This window comes from Cyprinus carpio, chromosome A11 (assembly GCF_018340385.1).
Source record: "Cyprinus carpio isolate SPL01 chromosome A11, ASM1834038v1, whole genome shotgun sequence".
Classification (NCBI taxonomy): domain Eukaryota; kingdom Metazoa; phylum Chordata; class Actinopteri; order Cypriniformes; family Cyprinidae; genus Cyprinus; species Cyprinus carpio.
Window position 1 is genome coordinate 9570514 of NC_056582.1, and position 24096 is coordinate 9594609.

Sequence of the window (24096 nt, forward strand, 5' to 3'; positions counted from 1 at the left end):
CGTCACGTGCACCTCAATATGTGTGTAGTAAATGAAACCGCACGTCTGTGCCATTTATTCACACAGAGACATGCATAACATGCAGGATTCATATTTAAATAGTCTTTTTGTGGCTTAATATTCACATACATTAGTCCATATCATGTTTTCATTTAACTTTATAGACCTACTTTTGATTTTATTCATCCAAAATTTGGCAAATTTTGTGACATTCCTTGTTATAAGGTAAATTGCGTTTTTATGACCGGATTCTGCAATTTCATCTGCGTTTTCCGCATTGCGGAAATCACAGGGCCCTAGCTGTGTTATAAATAAGTTGATTTGCAGTAGTCAAGGTATCATCACTGTCGTGTATCAGCGTGTTTTTGATGTGCATTCCCATCACCAATTCGTTCCAAGTGTTCAAAACACGAGCCATCCGAGCGGCTCACTTAACATGCACCTCACATTGTGCAGTTAACCACAACTGTTACGAAGCAACCCTACACTGTGACAAATCAACAACAGACAGGCGCCCAGCTAATTGAGTGGGAGAATTTGGTGCAAAACATTGTTTGCCTTGGGTCACAACTGAAAATTGAGGCAGCAGCAGGAAGAGAGAATGAGGGGGGAACCAAGAAGAGAAAAACAGAATAGAAAACTTAACAGAAGGCAAAATGAAGAGATGAAGAGAAAAGATGTCAAGGGCAAAGAGATGGGATGCCACGTTAGAGTAAAGTTGATTTGAAGATTTTCAGCCAGATATGTGAAATGTCTGAGCTGCTCAATGCCTAAAAACAAATCCATATTTGACTTGCAGGGGACCTCTGCCACCTCCATAACGCCCTTAAATACTGAAACCTCATTACTTCAGTTTCAGAGTGAGTCACGGAGCACAAAACATCAGGGTTGGCAGGGCTTGCAAAATTGCTAGCCGGACATCCTGGGGCTATTGTGTCTTCCAATCGGTCTAACAGATTGTATCACTACCCTGCCTGATGGGCTATCTTGAATAGTGATATAAAATTCCTTCCTTGATTCGTGTTGTTCACTCGCTTGCAGTGGTGAAACGGATTGTAGGTGATTGTTTGCACTTGTTTTGCACCAGTCTTGCCAATTTAATCATTCCTTTGTTTCAAGCCAAGTTCAAGCACATGAAGACGCTACTCTCTTGACTTGTTATTTGAAGAAAAAATACAATCACATAAGTTTTTGATCATGCTGATTTGTCCGCAGTGAAGTTCAGCTGAAGTCTTTTTTGTTCAGGTTAGTTAAATTCATTTTGGGCTACCAAAATCTGAATCCCGAAGGGCTACCAGGGATTTTGCGATGTTGCGAGCCCCTGGTTGGTGTCCTAGTGAGATGCAAGTCTCAGAATGTGTTTTGGAAATTACAGAAAAGCACACTCACTTATTAATGCTTAATAACACATTAATAACATGTAATGCTTAAACTGGATTGGTTAACACCTTTCCATTTTTTTCAGTTAGTGCAAAATTAGGGATTATTGATTGAAAAGCCATTCATTTAGTTTGCAATCCCACTTGATATAGTGTTATAACATTTATTTGTTGCAAAAGTAGGGTTTCTGAATATAACAGGAGTTTATGTAGTTTGCATTAGTTTGAAATCTTAATTGATATTATGTTAAATACTAAATTTGGTTCAAAAGTAGGGATAATGAATAGAATAGCAGTTTATATAGTTTACAGTCTCAACTTATATAGCCTTATTACATTTTAATTGGCGCCAAGGGGTTATGAATTGAAAAACAGTTCATGAAGTTTGCAATTTCAGTTAATATGTAAGCTATAATGTATCAGAGGTCGTGCTCTGTTGTGAATAAGTCACGGTTGAAGAGCGTTGTTAGCTCTGCAACCCCTTCAGCCATGACTTATTCACAATACAGCATACCTCGAGCACCTTATTTATAAAGCGGTTACCACACAATACAAAAATTAAAACCAAAAATGCATGGATTGATTTGTTACTTTTTTGAAGTAAATGCATTCAATTCTATCCTTCTGCTAAAAAATAGTTCCTGACAGTGACTGTAAATGGTGAGAGAATGTAAGGTGCATCATGCCTCATCTTATGGAGCTCAAATAAAGACAGAGAGTAGGGACTGTTCTCATCTGCTTTGTTATATATCTCTCAGCAAAAAAAAATGTCTGTTTTCCGTCTTTTAGTTTAAAACAGACTGATTGGCAACACAGCACAAGTTTGCAAGTCATTACAATGTAAATTGATGGACATACAGTCCCATATGACGCAGTGCTCGCCTAGACTGAAGATGAGTGAACAGGTTTGAATTGCAGTATGAGGATGTAGCTTTCAATCTCAGGGCACTGTGACCAAACTCAGCAGGCGTGCTGGATCCTTCTTCACTGCAGCAGGCCTTTGAAAAGAGCCGAGTGATTTGGACCAGTCTGAGCTCAGTGGTACTCCAACAAGATGGACACAGAGGAGCAGGCAGGCATGAATTGACCATCACATCAAGCCAAGTGAGGTATGGTTTGGAAATGTCAGTCTCCTCACTTAGGCACAGAAGGGACGTTGGGAAGCAATAAGTGTGGCAGTGTGTGAGAGATGGGGCGAGTGGGAACAGCCAAAAGTAGCCACCGGAGCTCTGTGATCATCCAGTCGGTTGGAGTTTCCAGTGACACTGTTGGGAGAAGGACTTTGATAGTTCAGAGCTTTATTGAAATGGATCTCAGAGGATGAGTTTAGGGGTTAGAGGTGAACACTATGTGTTTTCTGATAGAAGAACAAGATGGAAAGTCGTCCACTGGCAGCAATTTTAAACAAGACACAAAAAGACATGTAGGGTTGGTGATTTGTGTCGGGCGAGGTTTGGATTGCCTGTGGACCCCCAACGTGTATAAATCAGATGCACTGTATCTCAAAGTCTGTGGTGAAACTAGCCTATTATTCATAAAGCACAGTGAGGCAAGGCGGAGTTTAGAGAACACAGTACTTCTGCACAGTAAACACTAGATTAAATTTTGGGTTAGAAAGAAGCTTTTTTTCTATTTCTTTCTATTTTTTTTTTTTTTTTTGTAAGGCATGGAGCCTGTGTTAGCATTATTTTTAAGATTTTATTAAATTATTTAAAAATGTAATCATTATTTTAGCAATTTTCAGGGTTTTTTTTTCTTTTCTTTTTTTTTAAGGAAGTCTCTTAGCTCACAGAGGCCTAATTTATTCGATCAACAATATAGAAACAAGTAATATGAAAAATATTACAATTCTATTTCAATATATATATATATATATATATATATATATATATATATATATATATTATAAATATTCAAAATCTCATTATGCAGTGCAGCCATTACTCCAGTCTTCAGTGTCATGCGATTCTTCTGAATCCCATCTGAAGTTGACTTTGTACTTGATTCTGCACATACGGGACGCCTTGTTCTATGTGCAATACCTGCATGGGGCCATTCTATTGTCTCATAAATATTCTTCCCTAGGTCTGAGAGGGCACTGGGGGCTGCAGTAGACGGCACTGGTGGTTATGAGCAGCATATAATCTAATTTGTTTCTGATAGTGGTGCATTAACTGCAAAGCCTCTGATCTTACCGTATAGGCTCTCTGCTGCGTTATAGTCAAGTCAAGGCCAGTCCCTTCACTAATGGAGACGTGACTCTTTTGCTACCAGAGGAGCCAGGCGAGCTTGCAAATGGCACACATAAATCATGCATCCCACACCGCAAAAGCACCTGTTAATAATGGACCTGTTAAAAATGCATGTGGTGAGGTACAGCCCATCCTCCGAGTGCATGCGGTGGGAACGGGAGGTTGCGCAGGGTAAAAAAGCAAATAGGTGTGTTCCTCTCTAGCTTTCATCGGCAGCATTGCCGTAAGTGATGAATAAATGTCTTGTCCTTTCAAAGCAGTGGCTTAAAAGGCTATTGGAATGCATAAACAGCAGTGAAGTTGTCATTCATTTACTTCCCCCCGACAGCAAATGACACGACAGGCCACGGCCGTGTGTTATTGTATCTCACGCCTGAACAGAGTGATAAGTGAGTCATTTAGACTTGTGCTTCATCTAGCCAGTGTGAGGGGGCGGCTCCCTCGCTGACCATTAAAGGCAGCACATCAATTGCGAATAATGAGTAAGACTAACATGAGGGTTGTAATAGCAGATCCCTGGGTCCCAGGCCTGTGTGAGTTGTGTAATGGCGTGGAGGGTTCATAATATGCAGTAATGCAGGGAGGTGTGGGGTCTAGCCAAAATGACTCAAACCATATTTTTTATTTTTTTATTTTGGCATTTTATAAATGATGCATGATATCATTAAAAAAAGGAGAAAAAATAAAATTATAACAGTCATGGAATAATAAAAGAATAAAAAATAAATACAATTATTTATTTATTATTATTATTATTATTACTACATGCTTTTTATGAATGATTCATGGTACCATAATAAAGACAGAAACTATTATAAACTGAACAATTTTAATAAATGATACCCAGCATAAAAAAAAAATTATTATTGAATAATTATGCCTTTAATAAATGATACCCAGCATCACAAAAAAAAAAAAAAAAAAAAAAAACTAACAATCATGGAATGATAAAATAATAAAAATGTGTTGTTGTTATTATTATTATCTGATATTCCAGATTTGATGGTGTTTTTTTTATACTGAATGATAATATTTATATAAAATGATACTGAATATTTAATCATGCAAGCTTTTTTTTTTCTTATTTGTGCATTTAAATGATCTTTGCTGTCATCTAACACTCACTTAAAGTTCTACTCTTAAAAAAAAAAAAAAAAAAACACTAATAGCTTAATACCACTGTCCGAATATAATATTTAGAAAATCTGAAAATGAATATCCAATATCCAATCCAATGTTGTGATGCCTAAATTTACAATCTTTTCTTCATTTTGAATTTATTTATACAAAATAGAGCATTTTGAAGTAGGCCATTTATTGGTTACAAATGATTATCAGCCAAAATTTTAATATTGATGCATCTGTAAATTTTTTCCTGGACAAGATTTTTAGCAAGCCTTTCTCATTATCTACATTTAAGTAACGTCTTAGTAAATTATCAGCTATAACATCTGCTACACAGCTGCTATGACGAATGTCCATGTTTCTTTCCTTCTGTATAGGATCAGTCTTAAGAGGAACGTTCAGACTACGTGTTCACCATTAGTAAAGGAAACTGAAATGGAATCTGAGGCTCTATTCATGAAGCCTTGCTCACATCACTTAAACAGAGTCAGCCATAACATCTGCTACTCAGCTGCAAGGACAGGTGTCCACGTTCCTTTCTTCCTGTATAATATCAGGCTTTTGAGCAACGTTCTCTTTCAGACCATGAGAAATTATGGTTGCGGCACTATTCATATTTATTCTTGTGCCCAGTATGTTGACCAACTATAGAAAATTGGGTCGGAAATAGAGCATGATCCCTCCCCTTAATGTTTTTTTTCCTGTGCTCACAGACAAAGTAATTGGATCTCAGCTTGACAGAAAAGAAAACAAAAGAGAAAATTGGCAAGATATTTGTTTTGTTTCTGAAAACCATGTCTCCACGGTACAATCAGCATTCATTTTTTATTTTATTTTATTTTTTATTTTATTTATTTTTATTTTTTGGTGAAGAGTCCTGAATTTTTTTTAAATCAAAATCTTGTTTCCCCCCAAGCAGCACATCAAAGAAGGATATGAGAGAATTGTACCTAAATTGGCCCTGAAAAAAAAGCAGTGAGAGGGTTTTGGATAGATGTCATGTCTTAAAGAGCATAGACAGTACTGTAAGAGTTATCAGATCAGCCACAGAACAGGCATACAGTATAAAGTCTATGAAATTCACCCCATTGTTTATGCATTAGTCAGTAAGATTTTAGTAACCAGGGTTGTGCGCCATTCAAAGGCCAATGGAAAGTTCCTTTTAAATTTCAATCTAATTCTTACATTTGAATTGACGTAAAGATGATATAAAATTCAAATTTGAATGTAAAAGAAATTAAATGAAAAATGGATCGAATGTTAGATGGATATGGTAATGGGAGGATGGATGAATGAAGGAAGGGAGGGAGGGATGGTTGATAGATGTATAGACTGTTAGATGGACGCTGGTGGGTGGATGGATAGACAGGCTGGTGGATAGATAGAAGGAGGGAGGGACAGATGGATGATATACAGAAAAACAGACAAAATGATAGATTGATGGATGGATGGATGGATGGATGGATGGATGGATGATGGAGGGATGGATGGATGGATAGAAATAAAAATGGATGGATGGATGGATAAGAGAATAGATGGATGGATTGATGGATGGATGGATGTTGGATGGATGGATCATAGACAGAAAACAGACAGATGGATGGATGGATGCATGACTAGATGGATATACAGAAAAACAGACAGAATCATACATAAATATATGGTTTAATAATGGACTGGATTAATAGAACAATCATAAACGTAGGCTGATGGATAGATATGATGGATGATTAGATGGATGGAGATACAAATGGATGGATGGGTGGTTTGATTGGTGGATGGATGTTTGATAGATAGATAGATGGATGGTTCGATGGCTAGACAGACAGACAAATGGTCAGTTGATGGATGGATGGATGGATGGATGGATGGATAGACAGAGGGTAGTTAAACTTGTTTTGTCATTTTGCTTGTGATGAGCACTACAGTTCGGTTATGAACCTTTAAACTACCACCAATTTAGAAATGCTGAGCTAAAATAAAACCTCTGGAAAGTACAACTGGACTGAAACAACAAATGATATGCTGGGCTTAAAGCTAGATATGGGCTGCTTTATTCCGTCTGGTGCATCTGAAGCCAGCAGCATGTTCTTATAGCAGATTAATCATGAGAGATCATGGCCGGGACGCCTTCAAACATCAGCAAAGCTTATTTTTAATGTTATTTGTAGCTTCATATATGTCTAATAGTTGTCTTATGTAATCGCTAAAGTGTCAGCATGCCTCAGCAGTTAGCCTTGGGTCCTCGCCGGCATCCAGTGGCACAAATCTAGTTCTGACAGGAGGAGGAAACGCTGCCTGGTGGGAATTATCACACCTCACTGGTGTGGCTGCTCCTCATCCTGAAAGCTTAGTCAGACTATCCTCATATGAGAAAAAAAAACATAACAACAACAACACAGAGACCTGATATGACCTGCACCCAACATCGAAATCCTAATCCTTTTTGCTGGGATTGTGCAGTATGCATTAGTTAGTGCTACAGGGTCATTTAATCAGTATGAGTCTGACCACAAGCTTCAGTGGGTGGCAAAATTTAGTGGTTCATGGTTCTGTAAGAAACGTTAGTCGAAAACAGTGGCATTAGCAGAAATAAATACAGGAGAGGAAAAGTAGACAAGGGAAGCAGTTTTTGTGGAATAAGTTTGTTTATGAGGGGAAAAAAATGAATATGAAATGAAATGAAGAAACAGGCTAAATATTTTAGAAATATTTTATTTAACTTAAATAATTATAGTTCCTGGTTTATTTTGAATAAGATATCCTTTCATTGTTGGCAACAGTCAGAAAAACTTTGTGTACGTCCATATGTGGTTTCATCATCCCCATATTTAGCCCACATTCAAGTTACACCCCAACATTACAACAAAAACACAACAAAAACAGATTTATAATTTACAAACAAATTACAAACAAACAAATTGTGATCCAATTGTGATCCAGTTTTTTATTTGTGAGCAAGTAAAAAAGATTCACATGTTTGAATCAGAAGACACATTTCAATCAGTGAATCATTAAGAGCTGTTACTGAGAACACAACTGACTCTCTCACTGAACAGTTGATTATTTTTCATTTACAGTATATATCCTTTTTAGCATAAAAATGTTCAAAAGCCAACAATTACATACACATTATTAGTGACTGATTTCCTTTACAATCTATAGTCACAATCTCTAGTAATGCTCAGAAAGAATACTTATAAGCCTTTCATTAATGAGGTACAATATCATAAAGACAAATAAACAAAAAAATTATAACAATCATGGAATTCATATATATATATATATATATATATATATATAATATATATATATATATATATATATATATATATTAGAATTCCAATTTGGCTCCCAAGATTGTTGTTGCTGATGATTGATCATTACTGAATCATGATTGACTGATGTATATATAAATATATACAATATATATATATATATAGGTTGATATTATCATGGTTGATTGTGATTCATTTGGCTCCCAAAAGTTTCATTTTATGAGTTATTGATTCTCAAGTCATTATTTAATTTTTGTTTGAAGCCCTGCCTAAGATATAAAGTATAGTGTCTGAATGTTTTCATTGCTCTTAACTCATATGCATCAAGTGACATTTTGGAAATACATTTGCAGAGTCTTTTCAGTTTAGGTTTTAAATAAAATGGAAGCTTATAAAAGAGTCAAGACATTTAATTATACACCATATTTAAGAGCCACATTACCAGGTCATTAAAAATGTCACTTAGCAAATTTAGAAAATTAAGGAGGCACTATTAAAATAGCCATAAAAAAATAAAAAAATAAAATAAAAAATAAAAAAAATATATAAAGGGGCTGAGTACCAAAACTAGGAAAGCAATAAATTGTTTCTTAATGAAATTAACAGTTTTTCAGGAGCTATTTATCACCGCTAATTGCGAAAGCTTGCGTTATCAAAAGCTAGTCAATTGTTTTGTTAAGGAATTATTGAAGTCTCACATGGGGTGTGTTTTTCAGCTGCTGGAAGGAGAGAAAAAATTAGTAGCTGAAGGGCTTCAAAACCATTCGAATGGTTCACTGTTAATTTTAGCGCTGTGAGCAAAAGCCTTCGATTTCCCCAGCGTTTTGTCTGTTCTCCCTTGCTTTGTGGTTTTAGAGTTTAGGGTGATTGCAATTTAGCTCCAATTGTTACCTCAGCTCTGGTCCAGAATGTAGCATTTAATTTTAGGCTTTGCCCAATTGCTGAATTGCAAGTCATGTCAAGTGTACTTAATCAATGGATATTTTTCTCTTTTTTTTCCCTGTTCTACCCTCTCTGGGAAAAAAAAAATGGTCTAAACTGTTGCACAGCAGTAATGCCACCATTCCTGGCATAAAGAAATATTTTGGATGTGATTGTTTTGCAGTATTTATGCCATATCTGAGCACCATTATCATTGCTGTATGAGTTTATTGTGTTTTACTTCTGAAGAAGTCTGTTCAGTTGCTGTCACAGCAGTTAATACTGTAATTTATTGTGATAAATGCAATTGTCATGGTGGACAGTATGAGGATCATAAAAACATTAGGCATATGAGCATATGCACAAATATATTATTGCTCAATTTATGTATAATACAAAAAAAAGGCTACTTTATCATTTATGACATTCAGATTTTCTAACTTTTTAATATGAGTGACCCATTTCAATATATTTTCCTGTATAAACACTATAGTTTATACTGTGTGAGAAAATTAAGCATGATTTTATAAAGACAGCATCTCTTTTTCCCAAAGTTGCCTTTTATTTTACAAATTTTTCAAATAATTAATAAAATAATTACATTCTATTAAGTTGTCAGTGTATTCTTTTACGATTAGAGTGCATTTAGATTTATGCATTTTCGGTGCATTTATTTATTTTTCTTTTTTGTACAGCAATTCTATGATGTGTAAATATTGTTCCAGAACAGCTTAATACTGTACATATAATTGCTGTGTAATATGACATTTATTTCTGATTTTTTTTTTTTTTTTACACAAAACATTTTGTTTTTGTATGTTTAAAAACTATAGCTGTCATTAAAATAATCATAATTAATTACACTTATTACACATATTTAGAAATGTTATATGTGTGTGTGTGTGTGTGTGTGTGTGTGTATGTGTATGTGTGTGTGTGTATGTGTATGTGTGTGTGTGTGTGTCTGTATTATCACATTACTTTCTAAAGATGAGTTGAAGTGTCATTAAACTCATCTTCAGAAAGAAATGTGATTTTGTTGTATGGAAAAGAGCAGCTTTGAGTGAACGGGTGACTGAACACTCAATAAAGTGGGATCTCACAGCAAAGAGGAACTTGGCAGGAGTGTCTGTGGAAAAAGCCACAGATGTATAATTGGGATTGTTCACTGTCCATTCGGTGTGTTAATCAGCCATGGTTCCTCCGTCCACTTCATTCTGTCATGTCAGCCATATGGACTGACTGCAATGGTCAATTACTCACTTTTGTTTGCAGTGCGTTTTTGGCCGTCTCCTGCAGTGCATCATGTTTGGTTGTGTAATAAATGCACATGCTTCATTTGGGCATTTAATGAAGGTTGACTGAAGAACAGTTTAGTTCAGTTTATATCAGTTATGTTTAGAATGACATATTCAGCTTCTTGCTCTTCTGATCAAGTGTGAGTTAAGTCTGACTTCTTATTACTACAGTATGTGGTTGTATTTACAGTATTTGTATGTGTGTGTGTGTGTGTGTGTGTGTGTGTGTGTGTGTGTGTGTGTGTTTACATATACGTATACACTGCCATTCAAAAGTTTGGGATCAGTAAGACTTGTAATGTTTTTTAAAGAAGTCTCTTATGCTCATCAAGCTGCATTTATTTGATCAAAAATACTGAGAAAAAAAAACACAGTAATCTTGCAAAATGTCATTACAATATAAAATAATGGTTTCTATTTGAATATCCTTTAAAATATAATTAATTAAAAAATTAACATTAAAAAATAATAATAATATTTAGACTGTTTAATTTATAGTTTCCAAGAATAAAGAGCACAATATAATAATAATCCTTATAATGATAATAATTGTAATAAAAATAATAATACTATGCAGATTTGATATCATTTTGTTACAAAAAGTTTATTTTATTGAAAACTTTAAATTAATAATGATAATAATAATGATAATTTATGTTATTGTTGTTGTTGTTGTAAGTTGAAAATCTGTATAAATGTAAAAAAAAAAAAAAAAAAAAAAAAAAAAAATCTATGCACGCACAAAAATGCAACACTATTTGCTATTCGTTTTGAACTTGAAATCCTAACATCAACACTTTTGTCAAAATTGAGATTCACCACTGCTTTGTGTTGTTCATTGTGTTGCATAATTCATTAACATTGATCTTGGTGTTTCTTGGATAATCTTTTTTTAGAATTCACAATTTTTTGTTAGAATTCATTATTCGTGAATAAAGTATTTGGCTTCATGCACTTGATGCATGTCTGTGTGTGTGTGAGAACGAGCCATTTTGTTACTGAATTCTTTGCAGCTTTAAGTTCTACAATGCATTTATTTATACGGAACGGCACAATGCAATGCTCCTTTATGTGCCTGGTACACAGATTTAGTCAAAACCTCATCTCTCGCTCTCTTTCTTGCATGCTGGGATGGAATGATGAATTAGACGGCACCTATATAACTACACCTGCTCGCCCGCGCCATACATCATACCTTTCTGGTGCGGTAACAGGAAGCGTCTTATCTGCCTTCCATGTAGTTCTCTCTTCCATAAAGTATTTCTCCACTACTCTGCATAGCTGCTCACTCACCTCTTCCCCATTGATTTTTTTGGGCTGTGTTCACCTGTCTCGGAGTGCCAGAGTAATGCGTTGATTCAGCAGCACTCTCTGAGTGGAAAGGCCATTGAGTATCTATGGCAACAGTGAACCTAAAGCTCTTCATAACAGTGACAATTTTCTTCAGCTTTAGTTCCTCCTCCGGCTCTCCGTGTCTTTTCCTCGTGTCTTTCTGCGTCCCATCCAATATGTCAGCCGGCTCTCCTTTTGCCACCAGATTCTCAGCCTTGTGGGACTTAATGGGCTCATTATACGGCAGACAACCTGTTGCTGTCAGCTCACAAAACCCACCACCATCATTAAGATCAAACGTTGGTTCAACCCAGAGGGGTCACAATGCTGAACATTTAAGAAGGTAAAAGAGACCTTTGATGAGAAAACCCTCCCAAACTTGTTCCCTTAAAGCGATATTCAGTTGGCTGGTGGTTGAGGAGTTATAGGTTACGGAGTGGATTTGGAAAGTCTGTAAAAAAGGTGTAATTAGATCTTTTAGGGTTCCAGAGAGATGGGCAGGATAATGGAAACCAAAACTCAGATTATTCGCATGTATCTCCTCCCCATTATGGGCACGTTTTATGAGGTATACATCCATTAAAGACATGAATCTACCTGTAAATGATCAGATGGAGAAAGATTAGAGCACTTATGTGATGTAGCACCTGCTCACTGCACCATTTACTCAGACCAATTATGCCAATAAAAAAGTTGAGGAATCTAATAGAAAAGTATGATTTGCTTGTTCTTCCCGGCTCCAGGAGCCATTACAAGAGTGGAGGTTGTTAGATATTTATCACATTTCACAACACAGAGCAAAAGATCTTTGGCTGAGAGTAGGGGTGTGACAAGACGCTTATCCCACGAGACGTGGGTTCACGAGAATGAGACGAGACATGATTTTTAGACTTTTTTAAAGATATCCTCAATGATAAAAAATATAGGGAAAAATAATATTTTATTCAACTGAAAAACACAAAATAAAATGTAGGTGCATTTTGAAATCAACTTGTAATTTATGAAATTAAACATCTACTTTAATGATTTTTATGCAGTAATAAACAACATGTAAACACTTGTTGTTTGCCACAAACTCAACTGGCAGGCAAGTAAATGCACAAAAATTATAAATAGTATAAATAACAAATGTGGAAGTGAAGCAGTCAGTAAAGTTTACATTATTTAGTAAACTGATTTCCACTTTAATAATGGGGGGTGCGGCAAGGCTGGGGGATAGTGTACAGTCAGCAGATTATTTTGCAAAAGAAACCTCTGCATGGTGTTAAAGACTACACTGCATAGTTTTCCCGCTTATCATGCGGCCACTTGCCTGATAAGTAAATAATTTAACGCTAAATATTAATTTGACATATTTTAATTACCTCAAAATGACTCTCAGTACCCGCTTGAGCGCTCCGTTATCAGTTGTAGCAGTCGTGGTTGTATCAATAACAGACCACTAGATGGCGAGATTGAAGAATCAGAGTTGTATTGCAGGGAGCCATGTAGAGATATAAATGACCGATGCATGGTTCTGCTCTAAGCATGTAAGTTACAAGTTTGTTTGCCAATGCGATGTATGTAAAGCGGATGATGAAAATACATAAGATTCACAAATACCGAAAGGACGTGTCTCTCGCATATGCTGTCTGAGCTGCAGCTTTTTGCGTGCGTGTGCGCACACAGAAACAATTTATCACAGCACGCGAGTACCGCACTGAAATGTCTTTCGTGCTGTCTCACGCTTGAATGGCTTAAAACACTTTAATGTTTAAACTGACAAGGCTAAAACACGTGAGAACGATAAACTTTCTTGAGGAAGCAACACTACCCCGATCGTTCAGATAGGTGATTAGACACTGGAGCATCCTTTTAACAGCAGGTAACGATAAGCATATTGTATTCGCAGATGAACATAAAGTATCTTACATACCACTACTGGTGAACGAGCCAGTGTAATGCAATTATGTCTGAAAGGTCTATGCGAGGATATCGTCAGGTTCTCGCGAGACCAGCTGGATCTCAAGATCTTGTCACACCCCTAGCTAAGAGGCATCTTTCTGAAGTCAAAATCCATTTGAGATGTCGAGCGCTCAGGTTATACTATCCACATGCTGTTGATTTTTCACCGAGTTTAAACTCATTATGCTACTCGAGAGGAGCTCAGAGCACTGTGCGCTTGATAAATTCAGCCTCTTCTCCAAGGCTTTTCTTTCCATCTCCAATGCACCACTCTGGCAGGTAGAGGGGAAATGTGCAAAGCTCTGGGGCTGAGCAGTTTTTCCTGCCCTACGCTGTCAGGAAATGAACAAGAGATCTTTTTTTACATCAAAGAAGATAGATCGGTTTTGGCTTCATAACCCAACCTGATCAAGCTAGCGTCCCGTGTGTGTCGGAATACAAATGAAGTGGTCGCAGCAACCAGAGATGGTTTACCTCTGGCCCGCAAGGACAGAATGGGATTTCAAAGACGTTCTAATAATTATTACATTTTTTTTTTTTTTTTTTGTGCGTTAATGACAGACTGTGGACAATTCTGGAACCTGAAGGATCTGCTTGACCTTGCGTCAGATGAGAAAAACACAGGCTCCACTGTGCTTCCTGTCACATTTTGTCCGAAAATTTATTCATCAAATGTGAAAATGAGCTGAACTCCTCCCACTGCCTGCTACCTTTCACTGCGCTGACATATTGGGTTGTTGATATCGGCGGGGTTGTGCACAGCAGATACGAATGGCAAATGTTCATTGATCAGCTGGTTTGGTAGGTTCAGGGAAATCTAGAGGTGCCAGTGCAACAAGATCTTTTATTACTCATTACTCTTACGACTGGGTCAGGGTAGTTTACCTCTGAAAACATGACAACACAACAGGTGGCAAATTTCAGGTGCATGTAGGCTGATTTGAGCAGTGAATATGAAGAGGTTGGATGCCATTACTCCAGAAGAGAATAATACATTCATGAATCAAATTACTGACAAGGAATTTGATTCATGAATATATTTCTCTCATCTTCCGTAATGAAGCCATAGGTTTTTTTTTTTTTTTTTTTTTTTTTGTTTCTTTAAAAAAAAAAGTTTCAGAGCAATTACTTTTAAAATAATTAGAATTTTGATAATAAGAAAAATAAGAAATATTTATTTCTAAATACTCTAATACTCTATTACTCTAAATACTCTAATAATTTGATATTTTATGTTTAATAACATGTTTACATTACATATGTTTCACATCAGTTACTTTTTTTAAATAATGTTAATCATTTTAATATGTTTACTACTGTATTTTTTTAAATAAACGATATGTTTAGGTAAGCAAATCAGTTTTAATCATGTAAGTTTATAATGTTATATGTAATATTGTGTAAGTTTTATATAATATTTATAAATTATTATTTTTACATAAGTTTCTAAGTATCAATAATAATAATTAAAGCTAGCCCACTGGCCTGGTCTTTAGAGTCTCAACTGACCAAATAAAAAGGTCCGTAAAATCACTGCAGCATTCACAGTGTTACTTTACTATTTCAGCACCACGGACAAGTCCAGATAGACGCAGCCCAACTGTGCTGTTTTGCTGGTGCCAGGAGCCTGCTAGGAGCCAGATGACCCCTGTGTGACAGCATAAACAAGATTTTAGTATAAGCTCAATATATGCCATGCTGCCTGGGTCTCTCCACTAGTCTTGTATAATTCTCTCTGTGTGCTGAAAGATCCATGCTTTTCATGTGCAGGTATATTACAATAGGCAGTTTTGTATGTACAGGTATATTATGTGCAAATTAGAAGTGTGGATAAATAAGTGTATGTGTGTATAAATAGTGTTGTGTGTTCCACAGTTATTGTCAAGTGTTCATTAGATGGATTGCCTGGGGGAAGAAACTGTTCCTGTGTCTGTTTGTTCTGGTGCTCAGAGCTCTGTAGCATCGACCAGATGGCAACAGTTCAAAGAGGAAGTGTACTGGATGTGAGGGGTCCAGATTGATTTTGCCAGCCCTTTTGCTCACTCTGGATAAGTACAGTTTTTGAATAGAAGGGAGGGTTGTACCGATAATTCACTCAGCAGTCCGGACTACCCTCTGTAATCTTCTGAGGTCAGATTTGGTAGCTGAGCTGAACCAGACAGTTACTGAAGTGCAGAGGATGGATTCAATGGTGTAGAACTGTTTCAGCAGCTGTTGTGATAGGTTGAATTTCCTCAGCTGGCGAAGGAAGTACAACCTCTGCTGGGTATTTTTCACAATGGAGTCAATGTGAATGTCCCACTTCAGGTCCTGGGAGATTGTGGTGCCCAGGAACCTGAATGACTCCACTGCAGTCACAGTGCTGTTCATGATGGTGAGTGGGGGGAGGGCAGGGAGGGGGTTTTTCTCCTGAAGTCCACTATCATCTCCACTGTTTTGAGTGTGTGTGAGCTCCAGATTGTTGAGACTGCACCAGACAGCCAGCTCTTTAACCTCCTGTCTGTAAGCAGACTCGTCACTGTCCTGAATGAGGCCGATGAGTGTGGTGTCGTCAGCAATCTTAAGGAGCTTTACAGAGGGCTCATTAGATGTGCAGTCATTGGTGTACAGGGAGAAGAGCAGTGGGGAGAAACGCAGCCCTGAGGAGCACCAATGCTGGTTATACGGGTGCTGGATGTGTATTTTCCCAGCCTCACTAGCTGCTGCCTGTCTGTCAGGAAGCTGTTGATCCACTGACAGACGGAGGTGGGCACGGACAGCTGAGTTAGTTTGGGCAGGAGAAGGTTTGGGATGATAGTGTTAAAGGCCGAGCTGAAGTCCACAAATAGGATCCTCACATAAGTCCCTGGTCTGTCTAGATGTTGCAGAACATAATGCATTCCAGTGTTTACTGCATCATCCACAGACCTGTTTGCTCTGTAGGCAAACTGAAGAGGATCCAGTAAGGGTCCAGTAATGTCCTTCAGGTGGGCCAGCACAAGTTTCTCAAATGACTTCATGACCACAGACGTTAGAGCCACAGGCCTGTAGTCATTTAGTCCTGTAATTTGGGATTTTTTGGGGATGGGGATGATGGTGGAGCATTTGAAGCATGAAGGGACTTCGCACAGCTCCAGTGATCTGTTGAAGATCTTTGTGAAGATGGGGGCCAACTGGTCAGCACAGGATTTCAGACAGACTGATGTAACACAAGCTGGGCCTGGTGCTTTTTTCCTTTTCTGCTTCCAGATGACCTGGCGCACCTCCTCTTTGCTGATCTGAATTGCAGGGAGGGGGGGGTTGGGGGGGCTGCAGATCTGCAGATCGGAAGGAGTTCGTCCATTTTGTTGGGTAGAGAGCGGAGATTTGCCAGATTGATGCTAGGTAACGGCATTTGAAATCCGCATTTTCTGAGTTTCACAAGCACCCCAGCTCTCTTTCCCCATCTTCGCGCCCTGAAGCATGTGATCAGCGCAGCTGCTCCACCAACGAAAATATCCAGCAAAACATCAGAATAGTCAAAACTAAAAAAACGACAAACTAATCTGGAGATGTGTGGTGCCGAATGTCCAGCAATTTATCCCTGGTGAAACTGATTGCAGGAATATAACTAAAGACAGGACAAACTAACAAAAACAACTGCAGAGCACGTCACGGAGGCAGCCATCCTGTATCGGCGCCAGTTAATTTTCCAGAATAACTTGGTAGTGAGCGAATCTTATCCTCCTACAGTTGCAAATGACTTTCTGATCAGTACTGCAATTGGAGGCTGCTATATGTTATATAAGTTATTATAGTGGTGAATGGTATTGTAAAGGTATTATAATGCTGTGGCAGAATGATAGGTTTTACTGTACGTTTTGTAAAATGCTTTGATTTTTGAGTCAAAAAATGTCTAGAGCAATAGTACACTCTTTGTTTCCTCAGTCATTTTGACTTACTGTAGTACACTTTTCGACGTATATAGTTGCTGAATAAGATGTGTTGACTAAATATCATCATAGAGTTTGCTGCTGATTCAGTTTCAGTGTTTAGCCAAGGAGGTGGAGAGCTGCGCTTCAGAAACCCGTTTATGGACACAAAGGATGCTTTTAATGTCACAATCATCTCTCTTCTCCTGCACATTCATTACAGTTTGATGATATCAAATGATTGCCCCCCACTCCAAAAACAATAGGCTGCTGACCCCATCTGGCATCAGATGTTTCACTCCTACAGAAATCAATGTGAGTCACTTTGCTGGAACATTTCTGACCATATTCTTTTGAACAAGAGAGATGCTCTCTGGTTTCATTCAGAGTTACAGTGAAAGGCACTGTGTGGAAAACTATTGCAGAAATGCTCAAATTCAGCTCACTGTTCCTCAGGATTCATTTGCACTTCTTTTACAACCTACTTATCTAACAATCGCCATCACTGAGCCCTGATACAGAGTGGCCACTTTAGCTTTCAGCACAAGTTTAAATACAGATCGCTTCTGGTTTCCTATCTGACTTTCCAGGGCAAATAAACAACATTGGCCCAAATTTTGGCTGCCTATGGATCACCCTATCTCTGCCAGCCTGTCTCTTATCGATTTTAATAAGATGCCAGCACTGCATTTTCCCATGTTAAATGTGGCAGATCCTCCTTCTGTCTTATCATTTTCTTATTTAAATCTGACATGGCTGAATGCGCAGCGCTTTACGGAGAGGCAACAGTCTTTAAGGTAATTTATCACACAGCAAAAGCAAACTCAGCCAAAGGCAGGTGAGGACAACAGAACAAAAGACACAACAACAGGTTTGAATGGAGAGTTTTCTTTCACTCAGCAGTACACCTCCACTCTTTTTAAGTCTGAAAGTACAATATGACTTGATCGCTGCACATTCAGCTGCCTTTTTTTTGTAACAGCTCTCAGCCTTCTGCAGTTGATTCAACATGTGGATTTGGAAGGATATTGGTTATATGACTGATATCACAGCTAGGTGACTACCGTCACCCACCCACTATCATCTTCAAAACAACCCTGGAAACACACGGGACAGGATTTATGCAGTTCTGGAAGCAAGCAGTAATCACAAATGGAAGCATTATCATTTTGATTAATGCATTGGTGGATTAAAACTTGCCCCTTTCACTAATCACCCAGGCTGTGTACCCACCGTGCCTTTGCCCCAGGCCTGCCATCCACTGTACCCATAAGAGAGCGCCAGGTTTAGTCGATCTTCAAGAACATAGTGTTCTTTCTTTCTTTCTTTCTTTGTCTATTTTCTGTCTATTTTTCTTATATGTACAGTACACACACACACACACACACACACACACACACAATTGTTCAAAAGTTTGGGGTAAGTAATACTTTTTTATTGTTGTTGAAAGAAAGATTTTATCATGTTATTTCTTAAAAATGTATATAAAGTGTGTGTGTGTGTGTGTGTGTGTGTGTGTGTGTGTTTGTGTGTATATACACAGTCAACAATCAACATATTAGAATGAATTCTGAAGGATCATGTGACACTGAAGTGTGGAGTAAAATCCAGCTTTGCATCACAGCAATAAATTATGTTTTGCAATGTATTAAAATAGAAAACATTTATTTTACATTTGAATAATATTTCACAATATTACTGTATTTTTGATCAAATAAATGCAGCCTTGGTGAGCATAAGACTTTCAAAAAACTGGTAGTGATGGTAGTTTTCTGCTGGGACATTATCAGTTAAATTTACGGGTATTTCCTGAAAACACAACTCAATGCAATGTGTAATTTGAAATATGGACATAACACCTGTTAAAAATTATTACGGAAAATTCGTTCTTATTATCAGAGTACACTGGAGCCTATTTTTAAGGACTTTTCTTAGCAATGCAAAACCATTAACATTAAAAAAAAAAATTAACTTTGGCAGCCCTAAAATACCAACACTAGAACTTAAGTAATAATAATAAAATATATACATAATTAAATAAATAATCTGGAAAAAGAAAACTCTGGCAATTGTAGATTAAAAAATAATGAAACCAGGATAAATTAACAAATAAAACGGAAGTAAAATTGAAATAATACAATTCTATAAAACCCCTGCTTACAGCAGATATACTATACCACCTGCAATTTACCACCATTAGCCTTTACTCAGCAGCAGGTACAGTTACAGAGTGCTTATTAATGTGTGGTTTTGGTTATTTATAGCCTGCACCCTTTTCTCCCTCCTGCTGTAAGGAAGTGTATTCAGAGAGGGAGGAAAGAGGAAGTAGAAGAACGAAAGTGAGGGAGGCAGCCTCTGCAGTGACCCCTGGGTGCCAGGAGCAGGGACGCATCTCAAAGCCCGCCGGAGGCACATCAGTTATTACACCAGCGTCTGCTTGGCATGCCACACTACACTTGGGGCGATGCCGGCGCATGTTGTAGCCTTTCATCTGAATCCTCTCTGTGTTTCCCCAAACATCTGGCTGCACGTTTGTCCTACATTACGCCTGGAAAATGAACAATTTGCTTGCCGGTGGCTGCCTTTGAGTGACAGCAAAGACAACATATGGGAACATGTCAGGAATGGCAGAGAAATCTCACAAGCCTATTTAATGTGCTCACTACTGTACGGGAACCCAGCAAAAATGTCCTTCTGAAAGACAGGTCTGACTGTCAGCGCAAAGCTATCATCTACAACAATTGTGGTGGTCGATACAGTGGTATGTGTCATTACGGCCACCCTGCTTTAAAGTGAGATTTGTGGATTGGGCCTTTTTGTCTGTGGGCTTGAATTCTTCAAGTGAGGAGAGTGAGCACTGTTACTGACATTGTTTAGAGCTCTTAGCAGATATTAGAAGCTGAGGTGGTTTGCTGAATGCTAAGCTTTCATCGTGCTTCTGTTGAAATGTAGCTTTTAGTTGCAGTGGGTGGAATGAATCACAGCAGGTCAAGCCAGTGATCCACTTTCAATGACTTCAGTGTATTAATGTGAAAAGTGCATTAAAGCATTCAAAGGCTCATCCAGCGCAGAATTGAGCATGTCAATTAATACATATTTATGAAAGGATATGAGATGAAATGACACAGACAAGATTAGCAAGGATGATGCTCGCCTTTGTGTTTAAAAAAATAAAAATGATGAGAAAGAATTTCACTGTTGTCATTTGATAAGATGTGACAGATTATACTTTTTTATGGTCAATATTGCAAGTTATTTTTCAAAGAATACATTTCTTTCAAAAGTGTATGTAGTGGCCGATCCCCTAAGGATGTGCTGGTTATGGCTTGTCTTGGTATAATTAACAATTCGCAGTACCTGTTTAGTTTCCTTTGGACCCCAGGGAGTAGCTATTTTTAATGACTAATCAAATAAAAATGTATCATCGCAACATTTGCGTATGGTATGGGTTAATGGTACTGTATGCTAAGCTAGTACGCTGAGCCATTAGCTAGCGAAAACTAAAACCTAAACTTAGAAACAAAAAATTGTATGCAACAATTAAAAAAAATAATAATAATAATTAATTGTCATTATAGTCATATGAAAATAATTCAGAACACAAATTAATGTCCAAAAGTTTGGTGTTGATAAGATTTTTTTTAAATGTTTTTGAAAGTCTCTTATAATGTAACGCTGCATTTATTTGATAAAAAAATAGTAAAAATAGTAATAATGTGATTTTATATATATCTTCAGGATTCTTTGAAAAATAGAAAGTTCATAAAAACCACATTTATTTAAAAATCAAAACCTTTTGTTGCAATTAAAAAGTCTTTCACTTCTACTTGATTTATTGCATGATTGCTGAGTAATGGCATTAATTTCTGTCAGATTAAAAAAATAAAAACAATTTGTAGTATTTCTAATCCGGCACTAAATAAAAGACTACCCATTAAAAATGCTTAGAGCCACTGGAATGCTTTGGGGTCGTGGGGAGACTCTTTTCAACTGGCTGACTCAGTTGTTCATGATGGCGGCATACATTTTATATTTAACTCTCTCAAAGGGATATTGAAGACATTAGTGCAGAACATTGGCTGTCATCAAGTGAATCAGAACATGCTGTGACGTGTGGAACCTGCCCAGCTGTGACACTGCCATCACATGATTTGGATAACTTCCTACTGGAAATAGATCTCACTGCACTAATGCACAGACACAAATATTTCTTAATACAGCAACTACACTGTTGTTGGATTGCATCACAAAACGTTTAAAGTGTGTTTTCAACGAGGTCTAGAGTGATTAAATGTAAAGTTTTGCTGCACAAACTATGAAAGAGACTCTTAAATGTGGAACTCTGAACATTTTTTTTATTGGATATGAGTGTGAACTTTAAGATTTCATGGGTTTAAAAAAGTATTTGTTTGCTTTACTGCCGTAAAACAGTCCTGCAGTTGAAAGTTATGTCAAGTAAAGCTGATAAATAGAAGAAATCTGGTCTCTGAAAATTTAATTATGATACGGTAATGCATTTTTTATTGTAAAATTATTCACAATGTTATTTTTAATTTATTTTCCAGATGGTTTGCCTTATGAGAGATGGGCACAGATGAAATGGAGTCTTCTAGAGTAGGCTCTCAAGGGGACTTGCTTAGGGTTTCATTACACTGCAAGGGAGGTTCAGTTGTCTATTACGATATAGACATAGACCTGTCTGCTGAAACACTGACATATTCCCAAGAGACCCATTAGCAAAATCCCATTTCTGTGAGTAGTAGAGACCGTGGAGTGTTGTTACGATAAGTTGTAAAACTATCAGTTTAACCAATTAGAAATGAGCTACAGGGGTGAAATCACAGTCATGTGACCACTGTGTAACACATTTTATAAGGATGTATAATTTTGTACCTGTCTAATAATTTGATTTGTGATGTAGTATATTCATAATTCACTTTAATTTGTAGTAGATGAATATGAGGTATTATATCAAAGCTTGAGACAGGTAGTGAAAAAAAAAAAGTTACAGGCTAAAAATTTAACAACACTCATTGGTTTCTGTTGTAGTTATCAGACAATGCTATTTCTTTCTATACGGATATTCCTCCTGAGCATCTCATGGTCAGCTTATTACAGTAATATTAGACTTGATAAAATTCAGCACCTATGAGACCAAACTACCATTATGGGTTTTCAACAGATGCACTTGGGAAAGATTTTCAATGTCCCTTTAAAAATATATCCCCAGCAAAGGCGTTGCAGTTCCTTTACCAGCCGCAAAGGGCGTCTTTGCTCCACTTTTGAGGCGCTCGCATCCAGTGCCTCTCCGTACTGAGGGCAAGTGGAGATATCGGCATTTTATCAACCAGCGAACCCACAATCGTGAGGAACGAGGGTTAAAAAAAAGAACCCTCTCTAGTCTTTTACCTTCATTGCGACACATAAAGAACTGCACCGGGATGTGTTTTTTTTTTCTGATGAGACGACGGATTGTGGATTAACATCAGTCTTAAAACTGCATTAGGGAAATCATTTGCTGTTTTACTCTGCGAAATAGTTGGACCGAATCATGTCGCTGTCACAAATGTTTCTTGCCTGAGCTTTTCCTTCGTTTGGATTGTATTTTTCCCTCCTCCTGCCGTCATTAGTGGGAGACGCACTCTGGAAATGTAGGGAATGGCTAAGAGTATTGGAAATAGAGCTTCATGGTAATTATGTGGATCATTTTATCTATCTCGGGAGCTTCTTGCGTTGTTTGTTTGTAAACGAGACTGTCGTGTTTTGTTCATTATATAATTTAATTATAAATACATGCAAGAAGAGCAGAAATAGCACAGTAAACTTGTGCATTTGACTGGATTGCAGGACTCCAGGACTTCAATAAAACTGCTGTAAATGTGAAATTGTACAGAAAATGACCTTATAGTTACCTTATAATGTCCATAAACCGAGAACAGCAGGAAGAAATAAACTGGGATGTGACGTGCTGTAACTTAAATAAGCATTTAATACAGTCTGCAACCCTTAAAGACCCATTATCAGGAGTCAGATGTATTTAAAGTGTGCACTAATGTGCTCACTCCTCAACTTGAATGCGAATTATTCTGTTTTGATTAAGGTGATTCTCATTTTACCCTTCTTAATTATAATTAATCCGACAAATTAGTCGAGATCATATTAACTGAGTGATAATGAGGTCTTGAAGGTACCTCTGACTCAGACTGCTTTGACGTCGCGGTCGTGTATGGAGCGTGCATCGCCTATATTGATCATTTATTAATTATTTTTCCCTTTCGATGCGTATCATCGAAGTGATGAGTGATGGAATGGCATTTTCGAATATTATTCTGCGTTAATACTGGACGGTCGAGAGTGGAGGGTGCTTTTGGTGGGCAACTTGTGCAGATCTCATGGCGTGACGTTAGTGATATGCCGGCGTGATGATCAAGCAAACTTGCCATTCACGGTCGACGCGACTGCGTTTGTATAAACGACAGAAATATGTCCTCTTCGACGCTTAGATGCCTCCGGTTTTTTTTTTTTTTTTTTTTTTTTTTTTTTTTTATCTAGATGCGGTTTAAGTTCGAGAATAGCGCTTTTTGAAAAAATAAATAAATAAAAAAAATAAAATAATAATAATGTATTTTAAAAATGATTATACCCCCCCCCCCCACCCCCCCCCCCCAAAAAAAATA

General features: G+C 37.3%; 1 protein-coding gene across 5 annotated transcripts in view; it reads left to right on the plus strand.

Moving 5' to 3' along the window:
• Window positions 1-24096, plus strand: part of LOC122146588 (neuroligin-1-like) — a 233748-nt gene that overhangs the window by 24853 nt on the left and 184799 nt on the right. For 4 of the 5 annotated variants that reach the window (XM_042766167.1, XM_042766170.1, XM_042766171.1 and 1 more), the window contains exon 1: window positions 22684-23109. The exons of the other annotated variant lie outside the window; for it this stretch is intronic. The gene's annotated coding sequence lies outside the window, so the exon portion shown is untranslated. Of the gene's footprint in view, window positions 1-22683; window positions 23110-24096 lie in introns of those variants that run through there. 5 annotated transcript variants of the gene reach the window in all.